We start from the raw sequence: 6000 nt of genomic DNA on the forward strand, positions 1-6000 counted from the left end.
CAGATGACACCACACTCATCGCCCATCTGCCTTACATGAATATGTTTAAAAAGAAAAATATTTATTTTTAAAAAAGGCATGAAGTTTTTCTCTGTATTAGAACACAGAGGGAAGTTCCTTCAGTGCTTTTGTGCAGCAAAAAATGAGTAGGCAAATCTCTCAAAAGGGGAAACTTGATTCATGTCTGATTTAAGCAGTCAATGCTGACTTCATGTTGCTGCATAGATCTGATTTTCTCTGAATCTAGACAATATGAAGAAGCCTACAGCTACACCTGTACGCCACCTCAGGCCATTAGTTCCCAGAAGCCTACTAGTGTCTCACAAGTTAATAACTATTTATCATAGTGGAAAAAATCGATGGTCAAAATCGATAAACGTAGTTTATTTATAGGTTTGGCTGCTTGGCTGTTTCCCCAGTCACGCGTCAGCTGTTAGGTTTTAGATATTTACAATATAAATATTTTGTCTGAAATAATTTCTCCTCAATTTATCGTTGTAAAAGCCACACATTTTTCAGTTTAATGTACAAAATATATGACAATAATACTCTCAAGGTATGTTAACCTACCTGTCGTTGTGCAGTCAATTAATCCCGGGAAACGTCCCCTTCATTTATTCTCCATTGTCAACCACAAAACCCAGAGACCTCTTCTTTAGAGAAATGCCATTTCCTTGTCGCTTCAAGACGCCGTCGACAACGCATAACCTAAAAACATCGGTCTACTGACAAAGCTCTCCAGACGCACAATCCCAGAGTCAAAGGAGTCTAAACTGGAGCTGCTGGGCTACTTGCAGGCGGTGGACTTAAAAGTCTATAAAAGTTGTTGGTCCTCCGGCTCTGACTCACAACTTCCCATCCGCCAGAGCGACACAGCAGCTGGGCAAAACGCCGGGCCGTCTCTCATAGTTTCTGGATTCAAGCGTGATGTGATTTTTTACAATCCTCCTTCCTGGTTGCATTTGGGTGTTTGGCAACGTCTTCGCGCAGTTAGAGAAATGGATTTGAGGTGTCCGAGGGATGAGTGAGCAGCAGCCGGATTCATAAACTGTGTGCGTGTGGAGCCAGGTGGTAGTAGTGGTGGTAAGGTGCTGCTGCGCCGGTGTTATACCGCCATCCAGTGGAGGTTGGTAATCTTCGATTTTGGTAGTGGTGGTGGTGGTGACAGGAAAGAGTGCAGACATTTATCTCAGCCAGATTCAGATGATGGTAATTGGATGATGATGCCCTCATGAAGACAGCACGACACTATCTACTGCTGTAAAAATAAAAGCAGTGTAACTTCCAGCATTATCTGTGGTGTTTTAGGCTGACTGATAAATCTGATATGATTTTTTTTTAAAATCAATTTTAATCTCCTATGCTGAGGAAATGTATTAAAAACAAACCAAAGAGACCAGTTTATGACGTGGTATGGTTTTGAAAAAAGTACTTTTTACTTTTTTTTTTTCAACTCAGTGGGTGAAAACTTAGGGACTGTATGAAAATTATTTGAGTAGAGAGAGTGCTAAATGTAAGCACCCTCTGCCTGTAATATCTCAAACTACTATATTCATGTCAGCTTTCTGTCTGGGTGGCATTGTGGTTAGTACTGTTGCTTCACAGCAAGAAGGTTCTGGGTTTGAGCCCTGTTTCAGCCAGGGCTTTTCTGTGTGGAGTTTGTATGTACTTCCTGTGCCTGCATGGGTTTTCTGCAGGTACTCCAGCTTCCTCCCACAGTGCAAGACATGCAGGTTAGGTTAACTGACAACTCTACATTGCCATATGTACCTGTGATAGGTAGGCAACCTGTCTACCTAGCTAAACACACCTCTGTGGGACAAATGAAAACCATCCTTTAACGTAACTATTTGATTTCTTTTTCTCTTTTTTTCTTTTTACAGTGGATCTCACACATATAAAAGATGCAATAATACAGGAAAGAGAACGAGGGGAAAAAGACCTTCCTTCTCTCTCAAAAATAAAATAAAATACAGACTAACCTCCCATCACCAGAAATAGAAATGTAAAAGAACTGTAAAGACAAAAATTTGCCTACAGTCCCTTACTCAGAACAACTTGCGTGTTAAGACATGCATTAGACTCCTGACTACTCACCATGGTTATGATAATACATCTCATTGTCTCTGACATTCAACTTCCTCTCTCTTCAAGCATTGCTGCCCGGTCTACAAAGGCTTTCCCCCCAGTAATTGCATTATCATCTCTCCATTTCTCAAGCAGTCTCTTTTGTCTGCCCCCCGGCCCCCCCAAAAAGCAGGAATGGGTGGAATAATCAATACCAACCTTTGAAATAGCCTGTGGAGATAGGAGGCAAGCATTTGGATTTGATTGATTTTGGACACCCTCAGAGAGTGTTATCATCATACAGCCGAAGCCATCTACTACTTTGCAGACAGCTCTTTAAGCACATACACACAGAGACATGCACACACACACACATAAAACACACATGCATGCAGTATCAAAGGGCAGAATACACAAATCCCAGGGGACTCAATACAAAAAATGTCAGGCCATTATCACTGACCGGGCTTAGCTATAACATTCAAAGCAGATACGTAGACCAGAGCCAGGCCTCACATCACTTTATAATTGCCTATGAATAGAGAAGCTGTTATTTTGATTCTATTTACGTCATTTATTATATGACTCCCAAAGTCATCAAGTTTCTTTTTTCTTCCCTCTCTGTCTCTCATACACACACACACACGCAGTGAGAGAGGAGATGACCTCATTAATCTTTAGTGCATTGTATAGACCTATCCTGTCATAGCCCTGACACTGTGGTTTGTGACACAGCTCTGCTCATTAAATCATATGACAGGATGAGGTCAGCCACTAGGTGAGGTTTCTCAAGCTGTGTGAGAGCAGATAAAGCCAGCAGTGTGTGCTTCAGTTAGAGAGCTCCACAACAAATGTACTGTAGGTGGCAGCTGAGGTGAGTCACGAGGTAATCCCCGTTAGTGAGCATTTGGCATCAAAATCTAATAAAAGTCTCTGGTTTTGTCTCTCTGAGGTCACTCCTGCAGGGAGAAGCTGTGTTTGAGGCGTTGTGTGATTTGACACCTCACAAAGGAAACCTCACTGCCTTTTTAGGCCTTGTTACTGTAGGTTGCACTTAGCATAACACTCATCATCTCATGCTTGTCATCCTGTGATTACTTTCACTTCACACAGGGAACAAGAGATGTGGGTGCTCTGTAGCCCGACATTGATTGCAGTGGTTCAGCTTAAAATAACAGCACCCTGCAGGGAGCAGTGCAAGCCCTCTGCCTGAACCCTCACTCGCCTTCACCGTTGAAGTGTGTTTGAAGACAGTGGGACGTCTACCAGAAAATTGCACGAGGAAAAATAGGAGGCATAATGGCCTCAGGAATGGAGCTGACCATCAATAATGCAGAGGAAGCTGCAGTTAATGCCCCCTTTAATTCAACAGGTCTGCCTGACACCGGGACAGTTTTTCTTCTTCAGCTGGAGATGCTCGATGAGAGGCAGCTACATCAGGCTTTATGGCTTTGTTTGTGGTTGCACTGCCAGGTCTTTTCCTCAACCTCAATCTTGATTGCAGAGCCATTAATGGGTTTTCATCAGGGGGCCACACTAATGGAGTTTCCAACTTCACCTGCTACAGTGGGGAGCTGTAACCACAGAGAAAGAGATGATGTCCACAAAAAAATCAGTTTATACAGTATGAGCTCAGTTTAAACTGAACTGTAAGAACTGACAGGTTTGATAAAGAAAAGCATTACATAACAGTCAATGTTGTACTGCAAAACTAATCATACATTTGTTTTAAAGGTCTTATCAAGTTTAACACAAGTGAGTACATCTTCCATCAAGGTGAGAATTATTTAGTTATGTCAGTAATAAATAAATAATTTTCAAAACATTCTGCAAAATATTGTAAAATAGATCAAATTGATGACATATGATATATTTTCTAGTTGATTCATTTGGTAACTCTGATGCAAACTGTTCATTTCTAAGTGTCTTGATGAGTATTCAGCTGCCATACTTCTCTTGTGAGTGATACATTACTATAAATGACATTATTAGATTAATAATACCGATGCCTGAATGCAAACAGCATTCTACTGTTGTAGCTAGTAGAAATGTGGCTCATTTTAACTACTTTACACAAAAGTAGGTGCTTTCCAGTTGTTCCCAACCTAGGGCTCAGACCCCTCCAAAGGGTCTTAAAATAAATTTTATGTGTCTTTAGATGTTTGATTGGTTTGGAAAGAAGAAAAAACAAAGCTCGCAAATCAGTATTCACTTTTGGAGTTTTCTCTAACCTTTGCTCTTTTGTAAAAATATTGGATAATTTTATTTTTCTGGTTGAACTGTTACAGACCTATCTGAGAGGTTTGGAGGTACAATTACTCACTGTTGGAACTGTAAACAACTCAACAACACTTCTGAACTTAAGTGGCTTCAACCAGACACTGTGTTTTTGTAAGGAGTCACAGGTGGCTTGTGACCACTGGCTGGGAACCACTGGTTTAATACATCACAACATGTTGTATTTTATAACCTTATCATATGCTGCTTTATGTGAATTCATATAAATAATTTCACAGTTATGTAAACCACAGCTGTGAAATGATTGTAGTGCAGTAAGTACAATATTCTCCCCTCAAATGTAATTCTATAGATTAACATTTTGGCACATGTTGAGTTTACATAATTATAAACAAATAGATTGCGATTCAACATCTCACTAGAACACAATAGATGTTCTTTTCCCTCAGTTCTACCTAATTGAAATCCAAATATGAGAAAAGATGAAAACCTTGTTGAAATGAACATTGTTGCAGTGTAAATGTGACTACAGTGCATTCATTTTGCAGTGCCACACAATGAAATATGAACTCCAGTCACATTATTTTTCTTTACTCTTGTTTTCTCTCCTGACGATCTGAATATCAGATGAACTTGATGACTCAGAGATCTTCTAAACTGGGACCAGCATCTGTCCCCTAACCACACACACACACACACACACACACACACACACACACACACACACACACACACACACACATACACACACACATCACTGAAACAAATTCTCCTGTCATTTCACTGTTTCTCTCAGAATCAGAGCAGTCTGCCTCAGTGGCCTCTGACAGAGAAGTAGTGGGTCATTTATCAGGAGAGAGATTAAATCTCCATCCGCTGCTACTGGATGCTGAGTGTACTTCATCTTTGGGAAAGGAAATAAAAGTTTAAATCAAAATCCATCCTTTGAGGCAAAGGAAATCATTTCATCTCCTTTTATCACTTGCCTGCATGTGATGTTGTAGACAGTTAGCGATAGAACAGCTGTTATTGCTGGACTGTACAATTACATGGATCAGTTATAAAATGCAAGACAGACACAGCCTCAGTCTTTTTAAGAGATCAACAAATTCAGTTGTTAATGTGAGCTTCTCCTATAACATCCTGGCTCCATTGTTTTCAAATTGCATCTGATAATACTTTGGCTCCATCTACTGGAGAACATACACAGGTGCAACCATTTTGTGTTGCAAAAACATACAGTAGTTCATACAACTTCTCCTCTGCATTACATACTTTCTGAGGCATCTGAGGATTGTTTCATGGCGATAAATGATCATGGAAATGAATGATAATTAAGATTTAAACTACAAAATAGTCGTACAAAACAAAGATAGAGGATGTATTATGAAGATTTATTACCTTGTTAAATAACTTTTTTATTGAAGTTTGTGTCAGTTTGATAATTTCATCTACATCAATAGAGTAAAGTGAAAGCAGCAATACCTCATAGTCACAAATTCAAAATTTTACCTGGGTAAAAGTGTGTTAACCAGGCAAATGTAATTGAAGTATCAAAAGTAATAGTACTTACAGTGCAGGAAATGGCTCTTGTGTATTGAGTAACTGCTGTATTGAGTAACTGCTGCTATCAAGTAATGCAATGAAGTAAAAAGTACAATAGTAGAATAAGCAACAAAAAAATAAAAGATAAAA

At 39.6% G+C, this 6000-nt stretch overlaps 1 protein-coding gene across 1 annotated transcript in view; it reads right to left on the minus strand.

Moving 5' to 3' along the window:
• Nucleotides 1-1089, minus strand: part of tafa3a (TAFA chemokine like family member 3a) — an 84509-nt gene extending 83420 nt beyond the window's left edge. The window contains exon 1 of the mRNA XM_018661817.2: nt 571-1089. The gene's annotated coding sequence lies outside the window, so the exon portion shown is untranslated. The remainder of the gene's footprint in view (nt 1-570) is intronic.
• Between the last annotated feature and the right edge of the window lie 4911 nt (nt 1090-6000).

Source organism: Lates calcarifer, linkage group LG12 (assembly GCF_001640805.2).
Source record: "Lates calcarifer isolate ASB-BC8 linkage group LG12, TLL_Latcal_v3, whole genome shotgun sequence".
Lineage (NCBI taxonomy): Eukaryota > Metazoa > Chordata > Actinopteri > Centropomidae > Lates > Lates calcarifer.